Consider the following 10,300-nt stretch of genomic DNA (forward strand, 5'->3'; position numbering starts at 1 on the left):
AATTAGACCCTAAAGCTATCAAATGCATCTTTGTTGGATATGGCACAGAATTTAAGGCATATAAGTTGTTCAATCCTGAGTCTCATAAGATATTTGCAAGCAGGGATGTAGTGTTTCATGAACAGGTTCAAGAAGGGAAAGATGACAGTGATGATGATTGGCACATTCCATTGTTGATGGAGGAAAGCAGCGAGGATGAACGAGAGCAGGAGCAGAAAGAAGAGCAGAAAGAAGAACAGGAAGAAGGTGATAATGCAAGCCCAAATAAATCTGAAGAAAACAAATTTAAGGTAAGTCCCCTACCAAGGAGATCAGGTAGGAAGACTCAAAAACCATCCAGATTGAAAGACTATGCTTTGATGTCAAATATTTTAAACATTGTAGAACCCACTAATTACAAAGAAGCTAGTCAATCTAAGGCATGGAGGGCTACAATGAATGAAGAGATTGAATCTATCATTAGAAATAACACTTGGGATTTAGTTGAACTGCCTAAAGATAAAACACCCATAGGATGTAAATGGTTGTTTAAACCTAAAATGAATGCAGATGGAAGTATAGAAAAACTGAAAGCTAGGCTGGTTGCAAAGGGGTATTCACAGTAAGAAGGTATAGATTTTGATGATACCTTTGCACCTGTAGCAAAGTTAAACACTATCAGAATGCTTATTTCTCTAGCAACTAAACACAATTGGGAGCTACACCAGCTTGATGTTAAATCTGCATTTTTAAATGGTGAATTAAAAGAAGAAATTTACTTACTATAGCCTGAAGGGTTTGTAAAGTAGGGGCATGAACATCTTCTTTGCAAATTGAAAAAGGCTCTATATGACTTCAAACAAGCACCCAGGTCTTGGTATGAAAATATTAATTCTTTCTTTTTAGAGCATGGTTTTCATAGGAGTTTGAATGACCCAAATTTGTATACCAAGTACAATAAACAGGGGCAGATTATTTTGATTTTTTTGTATGTGGATGACATGATCATAACAGGCAATGCAAATAATTTAATCAAAGAAATCAAACGGCTGATGGCACAAGTTTTTGAAATGAAAGATCTCGGAAGTCTCCATTACTGTCTGGGATTGGAAGTATGGAGAGATACTGGACAAACTTTTCTTACTCAAGGAAAGTATGCTAGAAGTCTGCTGGAAAAATTTGGCATGGATCAGTGTAGGTCAGCAGCAACACCATTGCAGCAGAATTTGAAGTTATGCAGTGACGATGGCACTAAGGAGGTGGATGCCACTATGTACAGACAGCTAGTTGGGAGTTTGATATATCTCACAACAACTAGACTAGACTTGGCATACTCTGTTAGTGTGTTGAGCCAATTCATGTCAACACCACTTGAAAGTCACTAGGTTGCAGCAAAAAGCGTGTTGAGGTATCTTTGTGGTACTGTTAATTATGGCATTTTATACACTGACACATCTAATGTTACTCTAGCAGGTTTTTCAGATTCAAACTAGGCAGGTAACTTGGATGATCGAAGGTTTATCACAGGTTACGCATTCAACATAGGATCCGGGGTCATAGAATGGAGCAGCAAAAATCAAAGCACTATAGCATTATCTTCATGTGAAGCTGAGTACCAAGCATTGTGTGCAGCAACGTGTGAAGCGATCTGGTTGAGAAGGCTTCTCAATGATGCGGGAGAAGAACAGAAAAACTCAACCTCCATTAAAAGTGACAACCAGAGCACCATTAAACTAGCATACAATCCAGTGTTTCATAAAAACACCAAACATATTGACACTCAGTTCCATTTTTTTAGAGAGAAACTACAGTCAAAAGAAATCCTTGTTGAATATTGTAAAACTTGTGACAATATGGCTGATATTTTTACTAAGCCTCTTGCACGTGTAAAGTTTGAATTGTTTAGAAGGATGCTAGGAGTTCAGGAGAATCCTTTCTCCATTAAGGGGGGGAGTTGAAAATAATTATATTATTTGTTTATTAATGGAGAAAAGGTTACATAAGTTGTAACGTATCTCCTTAGTTTAGGATTTGTTCCTAGAATTTAGGAGTCTGTTTGCAACTTCTTGATTTCGAGTTATGTACTTAAAGATGTAATTTCTGATTCATGAATGTAGAGTGATCTCTCTGTTTGAGTGTAGTCTCTAGGTGTTGTACTCACATGAGAGCTACAACTCCTTTTCAATTATGTGCATATTTTATATTATTTTACATATTGGAAGTTCAATCTAAGTAAAAATAGGTAGTTGTGATATTTGTTTGTGGTTGTTGTTTTTGTGATTTGGGGGAACTTTGTGGTCTTTAAGTTTATGAAAATTGGTATATTTTGTTTTGAAAGAAGGGTTTTTTTAAAAGAATTAATAAAGACGACGAGCTACGATGGTGGTGAATGGTGAAATATTGGTCTGTTTTTAGGATTATATATATATATATATATATATATATATATATATATATATATATATATATATATATATATATATATATATATATATATAGATATATATATATATATAAAACGGTGAAGAAAGAATAAAAAAGAAGAAGGACACAATCATATTATCCAATGATATTGGATAAAATTTTATGACTTATGCTTGAGGGTTTATATGTGTGAGAAAATTATTGGTGAAAATTGGTATTTTTTGGTGGTTGGTACTTGGTGAAAATAGGTAACATGGCTAATGTATTGGCATCATCTTAATTATATGATTCTAACAAGCTAGATGGTGGAAACTATGCAAAATAGAAGTTTAAGCTGCAAACTTTGATGGAAGGTTAAATATATGGACTATTGTGTCTAGAGCTAAAGTCAAGCAAGTGACCCCTCAAGCCATAGACATTGCAATTCAAGATTGGGAGAGACGAAAAAACAAAGTGAAGGTGATTTTGCAGATGTATATTAAGGACAACATTATTCCACACATTAGAGAGTGAAAAACATTCAACGAGGCATGGGACACTCTCAAAAATTTATATGAGACAAATATTAGAAATCAAATATTGTATTTAAAGAGTAAGCTTCTTTCAATTAAGATGGAATAAAATGAAAGTGTCAGTAATTTTATTTCTAGAATTAAGGATTTAGAGGATAAATTAGGTTACATTGGTGAAACAATATCTAGTACAAATTTGGTTACTGTGACGTTAAATGGAATGCTTGATGAATATCAAATGTTTGTCACTAGTATTTCAGCTAGAGAGGAGGCTCCTACATTTGATGATCCAAACTTAAACATGAACACAAAAATCTTATAGATATAATCATAAACATAGAGATGCAACAGGAAAACACTTCATTTCATTAATATAAAAATACTAAACTATGTTTACAAATAGAATGGAAATAAGATATCTCGGGCAATGGTAGCTTATCTCTAAGAAGATATGTGGAAGCTACACGCCTATGAACTATGTTATAATGAGGCTAAGGGCCTATTTATTATTTAAAAAAATGAGAAAACTCTAAACAACCAAAACCCTAACCCCAAGATATGTAAGACCAAGAGTTTGTGGGCCCCGTTGGGGTTAGCTCAGAAGAAAACTTCCCAGGGTCATAACTTGGTCATATTATCTCCGTTTGGCACATGCGATACCTTGTTGTAAAGGTTTCGAGTACTACAAGTTTTGCCATAGGCCCCTATCAATGGCTACGGGCCTACCGCGGTCCCATAGAAAACGTCGTTTAGGGCATTAAAACTTCTTTGGAAGTTGAGGACCCGAAAAACTACTAAAAATAGTAAATGCTAAAATGAACAAGGAAACAAATGAAACTGGCTTGGGCATCTAGGTGGAATAGGTGGGTGGCCACCAATATCCACCTGGATCTTTCCTCCCCCCTTAGGAAGCAATGGTCTGCATTGCATGTAGAGCCTCCATGAGGTGAGGAAATTTCTGTTGAACCTGGTCCCTGGTGAACCACCTGCCTTGGTGAAGGAGTTGGCATGCTTTGAAAACTTGATATAGATGTATCCTTTGATGGCAAGTGTTCTTGATCTATGCGTCCATGATCTGATCAGTTGTGGCATGCTCCATGTAGTCCCAGTTGAGCTCTGTTGGTGTGAGATGCTCTACAATGCGAGATGTGTCCAACAATGTTGGAAAGTATAGCCAAAGGAGATCTACGTTGAACACTGGGTGTAGAACAAGTAACGGTGGGATGTTGATCTAGAAGGCATTGTCACTAATGGCCTTGGTGATGTTGTATGGCCCATATTGAAGCAGGAAAAGCTTGCGGTAGGGTCCAATAAGCCGCTCCTTTTGCAAATGTAGCCAAACTTTGTCTCCCACTTGGAACTTTTGTGTCACTCGATCCTGATCATCGAACTACTTGTACTTAGCATTAGCTTTGTCCAATATATCATGGACCTATTGGCGGATGTGTTCAATGCACTCAATGAATTTGTTAACCCTTTCATCTTTGGACTGAACGTGAACAAAATCTACATGAGTGGCTCCAAACAGTATGGCCATATCAATGGGCATAATGGCTAAAATCCCAACCCTACTTGAAAGGGGTTGTGACCTGTTGAGTTGTGGAGAGCTTTGGTGTAGCTGTGTTGGACACAAGATACACTTTCATACCAAGTGCGTGGATGCTTCGAGTTGTACATGCCAATATTTTGTGCAATCATCTTGTCGACAACCTCTATTTGGCCATCAGTTTGGGGATGGAAAGTCATGGACTTAGTAAGTTTTGTATCTAGTATCGAACAGAGAGTTGACCAAAATGCACTCAGGAATTTGTTATCCCATTCTGAGACAATGGACTGTGGGATCCAAAAGTGTACCCACACTCGCTCAAAGAAGAGAATCTATTGATGACCACGAAAATGTAATAATTTCCATTCTTAGTAGAATGAAGTTATCACAATAATTTGTGATGAATGATCTTGGAAAATTGCACTATTGTCTAGGTCTTGAAGTATGGATAGATAATGGAAGCACTTTAATCACATAAAGAAAATATACAAATGAAGGGCTAAAGAAATTTCATATGAAAGGATTTAAAGTTGTGAGTACTCCATTAGAAGAAAATATCAAATTCAGAAATGATGATGGAGCAAAAGAGGTGAATGGAACATTGTATCTGTTGGTTTTCACCCCATACATAAATTACCTACATACAAATTCTAAAACACAAAATAAAAAATACAAGAGCATAACACATAAAACACATATACACAGAGATTTTTCCCTGGATCCCGAAACTGGGGCTACCAGCTTGTTTTTTCATTATATTCCTTTCAATGTTACAATACATATTTATACATGCCAAAGCATCCAATACCATGGAATGAAAACCATCGCGTCCAAAACCATGGACTGAAAACCATTGCATCCAAAACCATGTGCGAAAAATCGTGCATAAAACCATAGGTAGGTCTGCCCATAGAGTGGGGTTACTTGCACCCCTCAACCCCCCTGTGACTCCCTTTGCTACGCAATCGGCACAATGAAGGGGGGGCTTCGCCCCCCTTCTAACCCCTCGATTAACAACATGGGCTAGTCATGGAAAGAATATAACACAACCCAACATTCTCCCACTTCTTGTTTTCTTTCTATAGGGGACCACAAGAGAGATTAGTCATTTATCCAGCCCTCCAATGCCCATTGTTTCTCTACACCAAGAGAATTTCTCAGAGCTCACAGATTTTGTCAATGCATCTGTAATATTCTTCAATCCGTCCACCTTTACCAGGAACATATTTATGTCTTTGATCATATCCCTCACAAAGTGATATTGAACATCGATGTGCTTTGTCTTTGAATGATATGCAGGGTTCTTTTCCAAAAAAATGGCACTTTGGCTGTCCTAGTATATCATTATAGCACCATGTACGAACACCATACTTGAACGAAATCTATGCAACCAAACTACTTCCTTGCTTGCATGAGTGGCTACCATGTATTCTGCCTCTGTAGTAGATAGTGCCACTACAGATTATTTCTTACTCATCCAACTAACTGCACCTCCAAATAGGTTAAACACATACCCACTTGTAGATCTTCTATGATCCAGATCTCCAGCCCAATCTGCATCAACAAAGCCACGAATATCCAACACTTTGTCCAATCCTAGTCTTCCTTGGTAGCACAAACCATAATCACTTGTGCCACACAAATACCTGAAAACCCGCTTCACTGCTGTCGAATGCTCCTTCCCTATTTTTGACATAAACCTGCTCAATACTCCTACTGCATGTGCAATGTCTGGTCTAGTACAAACCATCACTACATCAGGCTACCAACTGCACTTTCACATGGAACACGGGACATGTCCTCTTCCTCTTTTGTTTCTTAGGACACTGTTCAACAGATAACTTTACACCTACAGGAATAGGAACCTTCACCAGTTTACTATCCTGCATATTAAACCTCTGCAATATTATCTCGACATACTTCCTCTAGTTTAACCAGAGCTTCCTCTTTGTCTTATTTCTTTTAATTTCCATGCCCAAAATATAGTTTGCAGCACCAAGATCTTTCATGTCGAATTTGGACGACAAATGGGTCTTCAAATCTTGGATAATTTCTTTGTCATTTCCAACCAGCAACATATCATCCACATACAAGACCAAATAAATAACATGATCAAAAATTAATTTAAAATACACACAGTGATCTACTTTGCTTCTGGTGAAGCCAAGTCCCCGTATAAATGTATCAAATTTTTGATACCACATCCTTGGTGACTCTTTTAACCCATACAGAGACTTCTTTAACTTGCATACCAGTTCTTTCTTACCCTTCACCGCAAAACTTTCAGGTTGCTTCATGTAGATCTCCTCTTCCAGATCTCCATGAAGAAATGTTGTTTTCACATCCATCTATTCTACCTCATAATCAAAAGTAGTAGCAAGAAATAAAAATAATATAATAAAAGCTACCTTGGAAGCAGGAGAAAAAATATCACCAAAATCAATTCCCGACACCTGAGAATAACCTTTTTCTACCAACCGAGATTTGTATTTCTCCACCTTTTCTTTTGCATTTGTCTTCTCTTGAACGCCCATTTGCTACCAATGGGCTTCCTTCCAGCCGACAAGTCGACCAGATCCCAATCCTAATTTTTGTGCAAAGATGCCATTTCATCAACCATGGCCTCTTTCAAGAGTTTTCCATCCTCTAAATCTATGCTTCCGTCACAGTTCTGGGATCATGATCAATAATAGTTAAAGAAAAATTTGAACAGAAAGTAGACGAACTATACCTTTCTTTCTACCTTCTTTCTCAAACTGATCTTCTCACACCCATAGTTTGTGGCTCTTCATCTTCTAATTCCTCCTCTGCTGTAGAGTCTGAGTCTTCCTCCTTTAGCTCAAACTCCATCTTCTCAAGTTCTTTTGGTTGTACTTCATGTTTAATAACATCTTCACCTTTCCGAACACCACATCTGGGCGGTACACAACCTTCCTTATTACTAGGTTCCAAAGCTTATAACCCTTTAAACCATATTTATACCCAGTAAATATGCACTTTTCAGATTTACTATCAAACTTGGTTCTTTTCTCCTTTGGAACATGTACATATGCATCACATCCAAATACCCTCAGATGTGAAAGAGAGGGTTTCTTACTAGTCCATACCTCTTGTGGAGTCTTATCCTCTAACGCTAATGAAGGTGATTTGTTAACCAAGTAACATGCTCTCTCCACCACCTTTGCCTAAAATTCTTGTCCTAACCTGGCACCACTAAGCATGCTTCTTGCCCTTTCCATCAACTTCTTGTTCATTCTTTTTGCAACTCCATTTTGTTGAGGTGTATATGGTGTAGTATTCTGCCATGCTATACCATACTTCTTACAGAATTCTTCAAAATCCTTGCTCTAAAACTCTCCACCGTTATTTGACCTCAACACCTTTATCTTCTTCTATGTCTGGTTTTCCACCAGAGCCTTAAATTCTTTAAACTTGTCAAATATTTCAGATTTCTTCTTAAGGAAATATATCCATGTATTCCTTGAGAAGTCATCTATAAATGATACATAGTACATAGAATTACCGAGTGATGGAACCTTCACAGGTCCAAACACATCATTGTGCACAAGAGCTAATATTTGTTTCTCCCTCTTACCACTAGAGGGGAAACTCACGCGATTTTGCTTCCCATATACACAATTTTCACAGAAATCAAGTATTCTACCATACTTTTACCATGAATTATTCTAAGGCCCTTCTCTCCAATATGTCCAAGCCTTTGATGCCACAGCATGGTCTTCCCTCCAGAGACCACTATATTTTCTACTCCACTTTCAAGAACAACGAAATTGTTATACCCATCAACAACAGTGCTACCTTGCAGCTTGTACAGAGTTTCAATTCGAACTCCCTGCATCAATACCAGTGCCCCCCAAACCATCTTGTAGGTATCCTCTTTGAACACTGTTTTTACACCTGCATCATCTAGCTTGCTTACAGAAATAAGATTTCTGGCTAATGTAAGAATATGCAAAACACTCGGAAGTGTTCTAACCCTTCCAACTTGCAACTTCAACTTTACTTTTCCGCGAATAATAATTCTATCCTTCCTCTCATCCCCTAATAAGACATCACCACCATCATATTTCTCATACTTGCAGAACCACTCTGTATGGGGAGTGAAGTGAAAGGATGCACCTGAGATAATCAACCATGCCTCATGATCTACATGTGTACTTGAAGAAGCTAAGTAAACATCCCCACCTTCATCTAAGGTTGTTTTTTCCTCTGCAGAAGGAGCATCATTAGATCCCTTTCCTTTATCAGGAGCTTTAGATTTACAGTCCATTTTGTAGTGCCCTTCATTTCCATATTTCCAACACACCACCCTTACAAGTTTTCTAGAGATTTAGATCTCCTTCTAGATTCAGATCTCCCTCTAGATTTTGATCTCCCACTCGATGAATTATTTTTGTTTCTGTTATGGGACCATCCTCGTATAGACAAGGCATCACCATTCTGGCTCTCCATATTATTCTGTCTCATCTCCTTCATCAGCAAGGATGAGACCGTTTCATTAAACTACAAGGCAGTTGTATTGCTACCTATTGCAATAACTAGACTATCCCACGAATCTGGTAGAGAACACAAAAAACTGATGCACTTATCTTCATCTGAAATTTTAATATCAATAGATAATAACTGACTTATCATAATATTAAATGCATTCAGATGCTCTGTCACCAAGTCTCCCTCTTTCATCCTCAGGTTATACATCTTTTTCTATATAAACAGTTTATTTACTAGAGACTTAGATTGGTACAAAGTCCCTAACTTGTCCCACAAAGCCGTAGTCGTAGCTTCCTGTGATACATTCAGCAATACTGAATCTGAGACACACAATCGTATTGTGCTCTCTGCCTTCCGATCCAACTTCCATTCTTCATCAGACACTCCTATTAATTTAGTACTCATATCTATTGCGATCCACTAATCTTTATCCACAAACTGATCCTCTATCTTGAGTTTGCATAACTCAAAACTCTGACCATTAAATTTCTCGATCTCTATCTTTCCACTGCTCACCATATTCTTTCACCACTAGGATCAATTCCGCATATCTCCCACTGAATAGGGTCTACCATAGGCCCCAGCAAAACCCCTCAGCAACAAAGGCATCCCCTTGAAGCCAAAATAGCTCTGATACCAAATGTAAGTTTTAATCCCATACATAAATTACCTGCATATGAATTCTAAAACACAGAAAATAAACAACTCGAGATCATAACACATAAAACACATATACATAAAGATTTTCCCCTGCATCCAAAAACCGGGACTACCAGTTTGATTTTTCATTATATTCCTTTCAATGTTACAATACATATTTATACATGCTGAAGCATCCAATACCATGGACCAAAAACCATCGCGTCCAAAACCATGTGTGAAAAATCATGCATGAAACCATAGGTAGGTCCACCCAACCTAATGTAGGGTCAAAAAACAAAATTTTCTGAGGTGCTACCCTGGACCCCATAGAGTGGGGTTACCTGCACCCCTCAAACCTGCTATGACTCCCCCCGCTACATAATCGATGCAGCGAAGGGGGGACTCCACCCCCCTTGTAACCCCCTGGTTAACAACGTGGGCCAGTCATGGAAAGAATATAACACAACCCAACAATATCGACAACTATTGGGAAGCTTGAATTATCTCACTACCACTAGACCAGAAATTTCTTATGTAGTTAGCATACTTAGTCATTTCATGCCTAAGCCTCGTGAAATCCATTAGATATTTTCTCAAAGGATCCTTCAATATTTTAAGGGAACTATCAAATTTGGTATTGAATATACTAATGATTGTAATGTTGACTAACTTTACTATTATTATTCAT

Source organism: Pinus tabuliformis, chromosome 4_2, assembly GCF_031772625.1.
Source record: "Pinus tabuliformis cultivar Carrire ecotype Pingquan chromosome 4_2, CPIR1, whole genome shotgun sequence".
Classification (NCBI taxonomy): domain Eukaryota; kingdom Viridiplantae; phylum Streptophyta; class Pinopsida; order Pinales; family Pinaceae; genus Pinus; species Pinus tabuliformis.